Source organism: Vulpes vulpes, chromosome X (assembly GCF_048418805.1).
Source record: "Vulpes vulpes isolate BD-2025 chromosome X, VulVul3, whole genome shotgun sequence".
Classification (NCBI taxonomy): Eukaryota; Metazoa; Chordata; class Mammalia; order Carnivora; family Canidae; genus Vulpes; species Vulpes vulpes.
This window is the reverse complement of record NC_132796.1, coordinates 117,941,072-117,956,729: the sequence shown is the minus strand read 5'-3', so window position 1 is coordinate 117,956,729 and position 15,658 is coordinate 117,941,072. Positions and strand designations below refer to the sequence as shown.

The window sequence follows — 15,658 nt, the reverse complement described above, 5'->3', positions numbered from 1 at the left end:
AATGTGCATTTATTGCTGCTATCACAGAAATCCTGGGCGTATTAAAAAAAAATGGCCCTGAAATCACCAAGGTCCTCTGCTTTGAACTGTATGATTAGACTCACACATCACCTCAAGGTCAAATCCTCAAGGCAGAAGTTAATGATATTCAAATACATGTCTGTTAAATAAGAAGCAGCAGCTAACACACAGCAAACATCCTTTAAAAGCTCTCCAGAGGGCAGCCTGGGGTGGCTCAGCAGTTTAGCGCCACCTTCAGCCCAGGGTGTGAATCTGGAGAACGGGGATTGAGTCCCACGTCGGGCTCCCTGCATGGAGCCTGCTTCTCCCTCTGCCTGTATCTCTGCCTCTCTCTGTCTCTCATGAATAAATAAATAAAATACTAAAAAAATAAAAGCTCTCCAAAAAGTAAGGGAAAGTTTAGGGGTAAAACACTGACAAGATGCTGAAAACCAACGCTGGTTAGTACACGGACCTGTGCTGTTGTGAGGACAGGGAAGCAAAGCTATGCAACAAAGGACCTGGGGTATCAAAGCCCTCTTGGGTGCAGGAGAATCCAAGCAAAGCATTGAAACTAAAACCCACCACTTCCTCCCTACATATAGGCAGGACTCCAAGAGGCTATGGTTTCATTTAAAAAAACCCTCCTGACAAACAAACAAACAAACAAACAAAAAACCCTCCTGACAACAAAAGAAGAAAACAAGGAAGTTTGGCTATCTCAGCATATTCTCTGGGTAGAAAAAAAAAGTGCTATTATTATACCAAATAAGGTTCCAGGAGATGCAAAGAAAAACCCATTCTGGAGAGATTACTCTCTTAAAACAAGTCCCACAGAATTTCCACAGATAAGGCACTGCTGAAGATGAGCTCACCATCCAGAATTAGAAAATATGTAAGGAAACAACCCAGCATATACCAGAATTAGGACACACACACACACCAGCTCCCCCAGCAGTATGAAACCTCCAAGAACTTAAAATAATTAAAAGATCTGAAACCTATTATATAACAATTGTGCTTAGAAATATGAAAAAAAAATAGATGAAACTAAAAATATGAGAAAAGTCAGGTAGACATGGAAAAGAACAAAAGTGAAATTCTAAAAACAAAAGCATATTCAAATGAATTAATTTCAAAAGGATGGATTAAGCATGTATTAAGGAAAACCAGGTGAGAGGCGCCTGAATGGCTAAGTTGGTTGCATGTCGGACTCTTGGTTTCAGCTCAGGTCCTGGCCTCAGGAGTCATGGGGTCTGGCTCCAGGCTCCTCAGGGAGTCTGCTTCCCTTCCTCTCTCTCTGCCCCTCCCCAACTCATGTGCGTGCACACTCTATCTCTCAAAAATAAATAAATAAATCTTTTTAAAAAGAAAGAAAAGAAACAGGTGAGAAAGTTAGTAAATGGAATACAGATATGAAGAAATTTATCATATTGCCTTTACAGAGAAGACAGTAAAGTAGGAAATATGAAATAAGAGATTATAAAACATGCATGACAAAATGGGAAAGCCATATAATACAGTTCTAACAGAAGGTCCAGATGAAGAGAATAGCAAGAATTTGAGAAAGGCAGTAAAGAAATAATGGCTAAAATTTTCCCAGAATGGAAAATATGACCCAATCTGGCTGAATAAATTAAAATAAAACCACATCTAGAAACATCATAGTACATTTCAGAGCATTAAAGATAGCTAGGACATTCTAGGCCATAGAAAGATCAACAAATTCCAAAGAACCATATGCTCTGGCCCTGATGCCATTTAATTAGAAATCAAGAACAAAAAGATAACATAAAAACCTGTATATCTGTATATTTAAAACAACAACAACAACAAAATCAAAATTTCCTAAATAGCTCAGGAAATCAGAAATATTTAGAACTTAAGGATTATAAAATACTACGTATTAAAACCTATAAAATGCAGCTAAAGCAACCTGAGGGAATTTAGACTCATAAAGCTCATGAGAAAAAAATGAAAATAAATGAGTTAAGCAATCAACAAAACAAATTGTAAAAATAAGAGTAAAGACAAATAACGGTGATGCAAGGAAATAAAAGAGAGAGGATGAGAAAACAACACGATAAAAAGGAAATAATAGAACAGGTCAAAAAATCTGTTTCTTAAAAAAACAATAAAATATTATTATAGCAGACTGATCAAGAAATAAAGGAGTAGAGACATTCTGGAATGGAAAGTGCATACATAAGAATCTGAGATGCTAAAAAGCAGTATAATCAACTCCATGACCATAAATTTGAAAAGAGATGAAACAGAGTATTCCTAGGAAAAAATGTGTTTTCATCTGTGAAATCTATTAAATAATACAAAGAAAATTGGAAGAAATCATAGAAATGTAAAGAAATTAATGCAGTAATTAGAAATCTATCCACAGGGATCCCTGGGTGGCGCAGCGGTTTGGCGCCTGCCTTTGGCCCAGGGCGCGATCCTGGAGACCCGGGATCGAATCCCACGTCGGGCTCCCGGTGCATGGAGCCTGCTTCTCCCTCTGCCTGTGTCTCTGCCTCTCTCTCTCTCTGTGTGACTATCATAAATAAATAAAAAAAATTTAAAAAAAAAAAAAAGAAATCTATCCACAGAAAAGCAACCTAACCTAAACAAAACAGTCCCAAGGGATTCACAGATTGATACTTCCAAACATTTAAATAATAGGTATCTCATACCTCATGCAAATTATTCAAGAAAACAGAGAACTCACCTCAAAAGGGAAAATTTTATAAGCCAATTTTATTTATGATCCACATGCAAAATCCTAAATAAAATTATCAAACCCAAGCCAAGAGTATTTAAAAATTTGAGCTAATTCTAAAAGTACTAAAATGATTTCACATTAGAAAAAACACAATTCAATATATCAGACAAAAAGAATGTGATCATCTCAGTAGATGCATAAAATGCATTTGATATCATTCAAAACATGTTTAATTTTTTTTTTATTTTATTATTTATGATAGTCACAGAGAGAGAGAGAGAGAGGCAGAGACACAGGCAGAGGGAGAAGCAGGCTCCATGCACCGGGAGCCCGACGTGGGATTCGATCCCGGGTTTCCAGGATCGCGCCCTGGGCCAAAGGCAGGCGCCAAACCCCTGCGCCACCCAGGGATCCCTACATGTTTAATTTTTTAAAACATATTCTTAATGGAATAAGTAGAGACTAGACCTTCCTTAACCTGATAAAGAGAAACAACCAAAACATAAAAAGATCATATTTAAAGGTAGAGCATTAAGGAATTTTTTAGATTCAAGAAAAAAATAAGACTGGATGCTAAAACATTTAATATATAGTGCTAAATGTACTAAACAATGCATTAAGATGAGAAAAAGAAATAAAATGAATAACTCTTGGAAAGGAAAAGTAAAAGTCCTCTTTCTTGAACACTATGATTATCTATACATAAAATCCAAGAGATCCTGCAATTTGTTAAAATAACAAAATAGTTCAGCAAATTTGTATACCAGATTAATATGTAAAAGTTCATTTTGTTCCTATATACCAGCAACCACAATTAGAAAGTATTTCTTTGAAGATACAGTCAAAACAGAAATTTATAGGGACTACTGAGTATGGCCATGGAATAGCCCTCCTGCCATGAACTGGACAAATTAGAAGAAATATCTATTTGGAAACATTGGACAGCAGGTGGCACATGCCTGTAATCCTTGTGATAAGAGCAAAAATGATATGAGCCCTAAAATAATCCCAGCTTTCTACCTAAAGGCACTTTCAGACCATGGTTCAGGAAGCAGAATCCCAAGGAGAGTACAGTGGTCTCACTGGGATTAGGAAACAGAAATAAGAGTTCAGGAAAGCCAAGGTGGCTGGAATTTGTGGAGTAGAATACCAGAAAGAAAAAGCTATGGCAAAACAAACCAGCAAACTCCAGAAATGTGAATATAGATTCCCTTGAACGTTTTGCTGAATACTTAACCTGTGTCTGTGCAAGGTGACACTCTACAAGACCAATTAAGGGACAACTACCAGGGAAAGAACAAATCCAGTGAATTCAAAACAATCACAGCTTATGCATAGCTGGAAGGTAGATCTGAGTTTCATCCAGCAGAATGGAGAAAAAAGACTGAGCAAATGCACAGAGCCACACTGTGAGATAAAATCAGGCAATCTAAAATAAATGTACTGGATTCCCAGAAAGGGGAGGCAAAATAATTTGAATAATGGCCATGTTTTCCATACTAGATGAAAAATATAAACTCATATATTCAAGAAGCTCAATGAGTCCAAAAAAATAAACACAACAGAAAAACTCACCAAGGCATATAATAAAGAAACAGCTGAAAAACAATTATAAAAAGAAAATCGTAAAAGCAAACAAAAATAAAAAACACATTTAATACAGGAGAAAAAAGGATGACCTCTGTCTGACTTCTTATCAAACAACCCAAGCCAAAAGAAAATGAAACATCTTTAAAGTGCTGGGGGGAGGGCATTGAAATCAAACTAGAATTCCGTATCCAACAAAAATATACACTTCCAAGAAATTGAGGGTAAAATAAAGACATCTTCAGATAAATAAAATCTGAAAGAAGTCAAGGCCAGCATACTAGCACTACCAGAAATGTTAAAGGAAGTACTTCAGGTAAAAGGAAAAGGATACCAGATGGAAACTTAGATTTACATAAAGACATGAAAAGTACTGGCAATAATATATATGTAGATAAATACAAAAGAATTTATTTCAACTTTATGTCCAAGAGAGTTGAGATAAAAACAAAGGACTGTAGGCTTTATAATATGTGTAGAAGTCAAACCTATGACAATAACAACACAAAGGACAGGAGGGCAGAGAATAACAATGTACTGTTGTCAGGTTCTTACATAATATATGAAGCAACAAAATAAGGGTTCACAACACAGAGTAATAAGTTAAAGATGTATATACTATAAACTTCCTAGAGCAACAAATAAAACACACATGTGATACAAATTGTAAATCAAAAGAGATAAAATGGTATACTAATTAATTTCTCATTTAATCCAAAAGAAAGAAGAAAAACAAGAAGATAACAAAGATAAATGGGAGAAGCAGAAAACATATAGCGAGACAGTAAACTTAAATTCAACCATAAATATTAACTGCCAATGGACACAAATGTAAAGTCTGGGACTGCTAAAACTGGATAGAAAAGTAAGGCCAAACTACTCTTGAACCATGTGGGGAGGTTAGGTCACTGAACCCCTATCACAGGTTGAAAATGCACATTTAACTTTTGACTCCCCTAAAACTTATTTTTAAAGATTTTATGTATTTGTTCATGAGAGACACAGAGAGAGAAGCAGAGACATAAACAGAGGGAGAAGCAGGCTCCTCACAGGGAGCCTGATGTGGGACTCGATCCCTAGACAGAGATCACACCCTGAGCCAAAGGCAGACACTCAACCGCTGAGTCACCCAGGTGTCCTGACTCCCCTAAAACTTAACTACTAACAACTTACTGTTGAGTGGCAGCCTTATTGATAACACAGTCAATTAATGCATATTGTGGATGTTATATGTATTATGTACTACATTCTTACAATAAAATAAGCTGGAGAGAAGAAAATGTTAAGAAAATCATAAGAGAATATACATTTACAGTACTGTCCTGTATTTATCAAAAAAAAAATCCACATATAAATGGACCTGTGCAGTTCAAACTTATGTTGTTCAAGGGTCAACTCTTCAAGAGTCTAGAAGATACCTTAATTATAAAGACACAGCTAGGTTACAAGTAAAAGAACAGAAACATATATACTATACAATCCTAATGCCAAAAAGCCTAAATGGCTAATTAATATCAGACAAGACTTCAGGTAAGGCACAGTACTAAGGGAAAAAAGGGATGTTTCACAATGATAAAGGAGCCAATCAGGAGAACCTAACAATCCTAAATAGGTATGTACCTAATTAGAAAGTTTCAAAATGTAGTAAGAACTGAAAGAAGAATTAAATGAACTCAAAATTACATTTGGTGAGTTCAACACTTCTTTAACAGTAATGAATAAAGCATGTAAAGAGAAAATAAGGGAGGATATTGAAGACTTACTGCACTGCCAAGAAACTTGGCCCCATGTGTTTACAGAACACGATGCCTAGCAACTATAGAATACTTGTTTATTATGTATAACTGCTATGAAGATTCAAAATAGGCTGCATCATAAAACCAGTTTCAGCAAATTTAAAGCATTAAAATCATACAGATTATGTTACTTCAGTAATAAAAATACTTTTTAAAACTATTAGCCTACTTAAGAAAAAGAATGTATACAGTGCTCAGTAGTTAATTTAACAAAAATGTTCTAGGGGATCCCTGGGTGGCGCAGCGGTTTGGCGCCTGCCTTTGGCCCAGGGCGCGATCCTGGAGACCCGGGATCGAATCCCACGTCGGGCTCCCGGTGCATGGAGCCTGCTTCTTCCTCTGCCTGTGTCTCTGCCTCTCTCTCTCTCTGTGACTATCATAAATAAATAAAAAAAAAATTATTAAAAAAAAATGTTCTAAAACATTACACAGAAAATCATGTCTTTATTGAAGCAGACAAAAGATCTAAATAAATGGAAAGATATGCCATATCCCTGGACAGGAAGTCCCAATGCCATAGATTTATCAGATCTCCCCCAACTAATCTACAAATTAATGTAATTCTCATCAAAACCCAGTAGAGGGACACCTGGGTGGTTCAGCGGTTGAGCATCTGCCTTTGGCTAAGGGCGTGATCCCAGAGTCCCAGGATTGAGTTCCACATCAGGCTCCCTGCATGGAGCCTGCTTCTCCCTCTGCCTGTGTCTCTGCCTCTTTCTGTGTGTCTCTCATGAATAAATAATTAAAATCTTTTTAAAAAAAAAACATAGATTTGTTTAGGTTTACTTTTCTTTTTCTCTTTTTTTTAGGTTTATTTTTCTATATAACTTCAGAAGTTAATGACAAAATTCCTATGGAGAGCAATGAGAAAGATCTACGATAATCTTGAAGAGCAACAACAGTGTCAAAGGATGTGTCCTACTAGACACTGAGGCTTAGTATAAAGCTACAGTTATGTCAGTAAATGGACAATGGTGCAAAACATAGGTATAGAATAATGAGACAATAGAGATCCATCAAGGAACAGATATGCAATAAACTGAAAATTTGATTTATGACAAAAGCAGCATTATAATTTTGAGATTTCTACCATGGAGTGTGTGTGTGTGTGTGTGTGTGTGTGTGTGTGTGTGTGTGTGAGTGCGCGCGCACACACACAGGCATTTCTTTTTTGGTTCACAAGAAAATACACTGAATAGATGGATTATGGGACTATACCACGAACTGAATTCTGTAATTAACCATTCGCTCTCTGTAGTTGAGAATCACTTATGAAGATAGTTTCTAGTGTGCCAATTATGATGACACAAGTTATCAGTGTTCAGTTGGGAGAAGATCCACAGTTCAAGGAATTTTCACTCTTCATCTCTCAGTCTCAAAACTGCCATAGCCAAATAAGTTACCAGATTCTCAGTTCATGTTCCATGGCAGTATCAGTCCTCTCTGGAGACAAGCGACTTGCTGATCAAATCTGGGCTCCTGTTGCTAATGTTCTTGAAACATTCTGCAGGTGCCACATCTGAGGCCTGTGTGACACACATAAAACATGTGCCACCATCTTCCAGTTGAAAGAGACTAAATGACACTAAAGGTTTAATCCTGAATTAGAATCAAAGTGAATACATCCTGAGAACTATTTCAGGACTCAGCTAGGCTCATAGTTATTACACTCTGCAGCTGTGGAGGGGAGAAAAAAGGCTGGGGAGCAGCAGAGTAGCAGGATCATGACCTCCTTTGGTTGCAAACATAGAGGAGTAGAAACTTCAGATTGAAGACTACACACAGCATCGTAATTCAAGGAATTTACTTACATATCTCAGGGCTGATGATGACCCTTTCAACAAATTCTCTGAAATTTCAGACTCACCAACCATTGCTTATTCTGCTTGAGGATTTATAGACTTGAATTTTAATGAAGCTCCATGTGAAATATCTACATTTGTTGCATTCTTCAATTTGAAATAGAGCAACATTGGCCCATCACTAGGAGTTGAGCTCTCTTTATCCTTCCTCTTGAGGTTACATGTCTTATTTCACAGCAAGTCTCAGCATTTGCAACAGCACCCAGTGGATTTTTTAATCAGTGAAGAGGCCACTGAAAAGCATGTTTGTGAAGAATCTATATTATGAAAAAATACTTGTTATAATACAGGTTAAAAAGGAGGTCACATGGGACACCTGCACCCCAATGTTCATAGTAGCAATGTCCACAATAGCCAAACTGTGGAAGGAGCCATGATGTCCTTCGACAGATGAATGGATAAAGAAGATGTGGTGTCTCTATACACACACACACACACACACACACACACAAATATATATTCCCTCAGGGAGAGAATCGAGGGCAAACAACTGGCGATGCACAAGCTTCTTGATGCCACTTGTGACAAGAATGAGAGAACCCTGAGGAGATCAATCACCAGGCAGTGGACCAGATGGATAAATCTAATATGTCACGAGTAAGTAGTGTCTCAGGCCAGAGACAGAGGCGGGCTGTTATGCCACCTGATGTATGTCCTCATCACGAATGTGTGGTGAAGAGCAGGACTCTAGAGTGGGTACTCAGCTGCACAGAAGCGAGATTCTCCCCAGAAAAATCAACAGCTTGCATGTAGGAACAGACGAGGGAGATGATCAGATTGATTTTTGCTTGGGGGTTTTACCTCACACCAAGGAAGACAAGAGACACTTGGGATCCTGGCCAGATAAAGTACTTGAAATTGGACCTCAATGGAAAGATAGACTGAGAAGTTGCAGACGAGGGTAGGGGAGATTCACCAGACAAAGTACAGTGGCCAAGGGGCTGGAATAATTCTGCAGAGGGCAAAGAGCAGGGCTACTAAAAGTGCCATGGAAAGAGCAACAGATGAATCGGGGCTTCCAGCATAACTGGGAAGAATTCCATTGAAAATGTCACCAATAGTTTCTGGTAATAACCAAATGCAATCATGAAAAATATCTGTTTCATAAAGAGAAAGACCAGGGCACCTGGGTGGCTCAGTGGTTGAGCGTCTGCCTTTGGTTCAGGGCGTGATCCCGGGATCCCGGGATAGAGTCCTGCATTGGGCCCACCGCAGGGAGCCTGCTTCTCCCCCTGCCTGTGTCTCTGCCTCTCTGTGTCTCTCATAAGTAAATAAAGAAATTCTTTTAAAAGAAAATAAAGAGAAAGATATAGCAGGAAAGAGCACACCTTCACCCTGCCACGTGTGAGGAGGCTGAAGGTAACCAGTTACTGCTCTGTAACCAAGCAGCAACTGCCCTCTCTGCAGGGCTGCCTAGCCCCAGGCAGTCACTGGGGGGCCTAGTGAGCCAGTCAGTACATTTAGTCCCTAACCAGGCTCCGCTGATCAGTTTGCCCCCCCCCCCCACTGCACCACCACCACCACCACCTCCCCACCGCCCCAACCAATCTGTCAGTCAGCCTGGCACGCCTGACAGAGAGAAGGAAATGCTTGCAGCCTTCACAGACCAATAATGGCCAGAAAGTGTTTGGCTCATGTAAACATCATTTAAAATGTTTATGTGGAATTCTAAAGAAAACCAGATAGGGTCTGAAGAAAAGCAGAATGTAACAGTGAATCCATCTTTGGCTATTACTCTGGTTACAATATTTGTTTATTTTAAAATAAAAACCTCAAAGTATTTAAAATGCCATTGTGGAAGATAATCATGTCATATATTTGTAATTTAAAAATTTGCTGTGCATTATCAAGGACCAACTCTTTCTTTATACAGAGAGAGAGAGAGATGTACACACACACTTTTTTTTTTAATAAACAATTGCTCACATAAAGGAAAGTGGTCTTTCAAATCTCAATATGACTCTGGGGATTTTTTTAAGTTTATAGGGTAAAATGCATGATGGCATGCTTCATCAATTTGAATGAAGTCATCATCTCTTACTCATATAAGGTTTATTAAAGATATTCAAAGAGCAAGAAAGAATGAAATATTTATAAATCTCATGTAGGCAGTAATGATGTTAAATGTGTATGGCATAAATATATCAACCGAGTCACGGAATTTTCCAATTTATTTTCAATCAAAACTTACTTCAAAAATTACATCTTGTAATACTATATTTCATCAGTTACTCACCCATCTTAAGGGAACATGATTTTTCCAAAGGATAAATTAATAATGAAAATTAACCTAGACTGGATTATGTAACGTGTACCAAGTACCATGCTGAATAAACCAGGAAAGGGCAAGTGGCAAAGTCATGCCCAAAAGAGATACAGAAACAGAATCAGGCTTTATTATGCCTTTGCATGATCCCCAGCGGATGTCTTTTCTCTAACCTGGGTTCTTTCAGTAAGCTCTCTGTGCAGGCACGGGCCTTGGTCTGGGTGAGGTGGTGGGGAAGCCAGTCACTGAAAAAAATGAGCCCATCTACATAAGAGCACACATAACCTCCACAAATAAAATGTCCGCTTTTTCCTAGACCAAAGATGATGTTCATTTTGTGCACCTCCTGTACAAAATGACCCTTCTGAGGACAGGGTCAGGTGATTTGTCTCCACTGTTGTATTCCCAGCACCCTTAATTCTTCCTGGCAGAAAACCTATGCTGAATGAATGTTTGGTGGATGAAATTAGTTAAAGAAAAACACTGAGTCCTACCTGGAAAAATGCTGATGAACAGCCAAAAGTTGCTGAACATCTCTCATCCTGCTCATTTCTGTTCTGTTCTGTTCTGTTCCTAAAAGACAAACAGGGAAAGAGAGAGAGAGAGAGAAGAAAGAAAGAAAGAAAGAAAGAAAGAAAGAAAGAAAGAACGAAAGAAAGAAAGAAAGAAAGAGAGAGAGAGGGAGAGAGGGAAGGAGGGAGAGAGGGAGAGAGGGAGGGAGGGAGGAAAAAAAGGCAAACCCAGATCGATAGAGAAACAAAGTCGGATCTACAAGTATATTTCTTCCTGGTTTTGCACTTTGGGGACTTCTGTATGCCATATTCTCTTAGTCTGAGGCAATACTAAAAAAAATCAAAAGGTCTCTTATAATCCTTCAACATTCTGGCAAGATATTTCCAGTTTCTATATGGTGCAGTAAAAACTTAACATGTCCCTGCAAGAAATCAACAATTTATTAAATTCTTAATCTCACTCATATTCCAATGAAGCCTCTGGATCGTCTATAAAACCTTTCCATGGTCCTGCCAGTTCTGAAATTTCAGCAGTTCATTCAATCCCTGAGCCCATCAGAACCTTGGCAGCACAGAGGTTTATGGGAAAGACTGACATCAACATGAATCCACACATTCGAAGCAAGGGGATTATCACTACTGGACTAGAAGCTTCACAGAGGCATCTGAGATCATAGTGCAATGGATCCAAAAGACCTGAGCCAGCAGATAGAGAGAAGAGGACCCCACAGGCAGCAAACAGAGGGCGAGTAAAGCAGCAGGGTGGAACATTAAGGTAGGGTGACATCAGACTGTCTTTACTGCTGCCTAGTGTGTGAACCTGGGCAAGTCATATGACCTGTTTGGGCCCCAGCATCCTCAACCTATAAAATGGGAAGAATATTAGCACCACTTCACCGGGCTGTTGTAAAGAGTCACTGACATCATGGACAGCAAAGTGTGCTAAAAAACAGAAAGTAAGACGGCGGTGACCAGGGACTGGGGAGGGGAGAAACAAGGAGAGCTACTGTTTAACAGGTATAGGCTTTCAGTTCGGGATGACAAGAAAGTTCTGGAGATGGAAAGCAGTGATGGCTGCAAAGCAGTGGGAATGCACTTAATGCCACTGAGTCGCACGCTTAAAACACGGTTAAAATGGTAAATTTTATGTTATGTGTATTTTACTACCACAATAAAAAAAAAATGCAAAACAAAACCAAAACTAAAGTGCCAGGCCTGCTCAGCAAACAACACAGTGTGAATGAAATCAAGAATGCTTAGGAAGGTAGGTTAGAGCCAGAAGCAAAAGCATTGAATATGAGGCTGAGAAGGAGTATGAGTTTGATCCACCCCAGTGTCGCATGCGAACACCTGGAGGTGCCACAACTTGGACTGATATTTTGCAAAGATATAATGGATATGGATATTCATAAAGATCACCCTGAGGGTGGGTCAGAGGATTACAAAGAAGTTGAGGCTGAAAGAAGGGAGGCCAAGTAGACTTCTGCTACTAAAGTGTGCCCCCCCCCCGCCCCCCGGCCCAGCAAGGTTGGTCTTGCCTGAAAGCAAATTCTCAGGCTGCTCCAGATATGCTGAAGCAGGATCCTCGTGCTACAAGGCCTCTGGCGAGCCTATGCACACGAAACCTCTGGGAAGCCTGGGGTCAGAAGGCCCAAGGAAATCAGCTGGGAGAGGCTGAGGACTGACAGCAGGGCAGTGGCAGCCATCATCACTAGCATTTATGGAACTTACCACATACACGCTAGGTTCTGTGTATTTCCAATCCTGCCATTTAATCCTCGCAGCAGGCCCATGTGACAGGGCCTATTAATCCCATTCCTCACATGGAATACACTACCCAGTCATAAAAGGAGGGAAATCCTGCCATTTGCCACAACATAGATGGAACTTGAGGACATTGTGCTAAACAAAGTAAGATGGAGAAAGACAAACACCATAGGATCTCACTTATACGTGGAAGCTTACAAAAAAAAAAAAAAACATGTCACAGAAACAGCGGACTGGTGGTTGCTCTGGGTGAGGAGTGGGGTGAAGGACACGAGTGAAGGCGGTCAAAAGGTATAAACTCCCCATTGCAAAATAAGTAAGCTCTGGAAGTGGAATGTACAGCGTGGTGACTACAGTTAACAGTACTTTATTGTATATTTAAAAGCTGCCATGAGAGTGGACATTAAAAGTTGTCATTACAGAGGGAAAACGTGTGTGACTATGTAATGCAATGGATGTTAACTTACTGTGGTAATTGCTTTGCGATATATACATAAATCATTATGTCGTACACCTTAATCTTCTACAATGTTATGTGTCAATTATATCTCAGTAAAACTTTTTTTTTTTTTTTTTACCTAATGACCAACTTCTCTCCATTGTTTTTTTATTGGAGTACAGTTAACATACAGTCATATATTAGCATCAGGTGTTCGGTATAGTGATTCAACAAGTCTATACATTTCTCAGTGCTCATCAAGGTGAGTGTACCCTTGATCCCCTTTATCTATTTCACCCATCCCCCTCCCACTCCCCTCTGGCAACCACCAGTTTATTCTCTGTATTTAAGAGTTCGGTTTTTTGGTTTGGTTTTTTTCTTTGTTTTGTTTCTTAAAGTCCGTATGAGCCAATAAAGCTGAAAAAAAATTTTTTTTCAATTAAAGTTGAAGTGACTTGTCTGAGGTTACATACCTAGCACCTGACAGAACTGGGATTCGAATCAGTCTGTAAACATTGGCTTTATCATCTCTTCTGAGCTGCTTTTCGAACCTCAGGGAAAATGAGCTTGCCCTGTCTTGCTCCACTACCCACCACCTCTGTTATTAAATCCTGAGATGATTACTCTGACAGCTCTCTAAACTATTTTGGAAGCCCACCTGATATGGATGACAGCATATGAATAAATGGGAAACTTTTGAGCTCTCTAGCCACCCACTTGGATGCAGTCTTCTACATCCTATCTCCCACCTTTGCGTGGGTATAGTATACATGCAGCCCCTGACTAATATGCTTCCGGGTCCGTGGTCAAACTGAGTGTCCCTTCCACAAGCCTGTCCCATCCAGAATCCCAAGGCTATGCTGGAATTCAGCTGATCAGCAACAGGGTGGCATTTAATGTTTGCTCCTTTCCTTTCCTTTATTATCAAGATAACTCAGCATTTACTTCCCTTGGCTGCAACAACAGAAGCTCTCCAGAATTAAATTTCCACTGTAGTATACAATAATCCTCTAAAAGGAGTAGAAAGTCCAATTCTTCATCTTTACCCAGCTATATGTCAAAACTCCTCAAGGGTGAGCATCAAAACTCTATACAAATGGAATTTGTCACGTTACTTTCCATACCTCTCTTCCTTCTCTGCCCCCGCACGGCCCCCATCTGATCAGCATCCATGGCCTAAGAAGCCCACCTCTGCACTGTGGCTCATGCTTGCCTACTCCTGCCTGTCTTCCATGCCAGACTTCAGGCTCAGGCCCTTCATCTCAATCCCTACAACCACCATGTCCTCACTGGTCTCCACTCTTAGCCTGCTTCAGTCTATCTTCATGTAGTAGCCAACACAATCCAATACACCAACCTGATCTTGTGTTCCTCCAGAAATCCTCTCCTGGGTCTCCCACTATCCCAGACTTACAAATAGGCCCTGATCTCTCCAATAAGCAACTTACTCAATTCTCACATCACATCTGTGAGGTAGGCTCTGATGTTGCCATCTCAGTTTCCAGGGCAACTGAGGCACAGAAGGGTGGCCCAAAATCACCCAGCTAGTAGTAGTATGTGGTCCATCTGAGATTTGAATCCAGGGAGTCTGGTGTTGGGAGTTAAAAACTATACTACACTGCCTTCCATCACTGCTTCCAGGAAGTCTTCCCAGGTTTCCCCCCAAGTCTTCCCTTCAAAGATCCCTATATAAACTGTGTCTTGTATACATGAGAATGTAAGCTCCTTTGGGGCATAGGAGTCTTATTCTGATTTCTATACGCTAGAGTATTTAGAATTGTTCTCCAGATGTACCAATTACTGGGTATTTGTTTAATCCAATTAACTGTGCACAAGCACAAAAGATGATAGAGCTGGTGCCAACTACCTCACTTTCAGAGTTCTCCTTTTCTCTTTGCCAAGTTCACAGTGACAGAATATGGTCCTAAGCACCCAGATGATAGAAAAAAAGGAAATGGGAACTCAGAATGTCAAAAACCAAAGGGATGTGGTCCTCAAGAGTCCTAGGATTTTAGAATAGAAACCCTTTCAGAGAAATCCAGCCTATTCAACGTCAAAAGTGAATTTTGTGTGAGGTTCACCAATCTTACTGTGTTTTCAGAGATTTCAAAGGGTTGGAGGATGAGTAATAGCCTACAGAAGCATTTAAACAAGATAAACAGATTCCAGGTTTCTCATACCTAATGGCTCAAGTACTGTTTCGCACTCTCTTTAACTGCCCAGGGCTATCTCTACTCACGACAGGCAAAGGGAAATTCAACATCAGTTTGATTTCCACTAAAAGAACAAGTCCTTTCTGAAATACTTCACTTCCTAGAAATGCAGAATTGATCCAAAGTCTCTGCTGCTCTGATGTGCACATTATCTCTGCTAGCCACAACAGTTAGACTATAAAATCTCATAAATGAACTCTATAGATATCCAGGTAACAAACAAGACTTGTAGGATTTTTTTTTTAAGACTTGTAGGCTTTTAAATAGAATTCAGCCAGCCTGTAGAACCTAATGGTTTCCATTATTCCCAAAGCATGTCCTCGCACAAAACACAGAAATCAATCCTTATAGAAGCCTTCACCCCTGAGATGCAGAAAAGGAGCTTAAACAATGGAAGATTCACTGGACAATACTGGTTTTCTTCCAGATGTCCTGTCTGGTGCCATCTTTCCCTGCCTGTTTCCTTCAATCGCTATTCCTAGGGCAAGTCTTTCTTTAGCAAT

General features: G+C 39.6%; 1 protein-coding gene across 3 annotated transcripts in view; it reads right to left on the bottom strand.

The window, feature by feature from the left end:
- PASD1 (PAS domain containing repressor 1) overlaps nucleotides 1-15,658 on the bottom strand; it is a 92,420-nt gene that overhangs the window by 57,945 nt on the left and 18,817 nt on the right. The window lies entirely within an intron of this gene.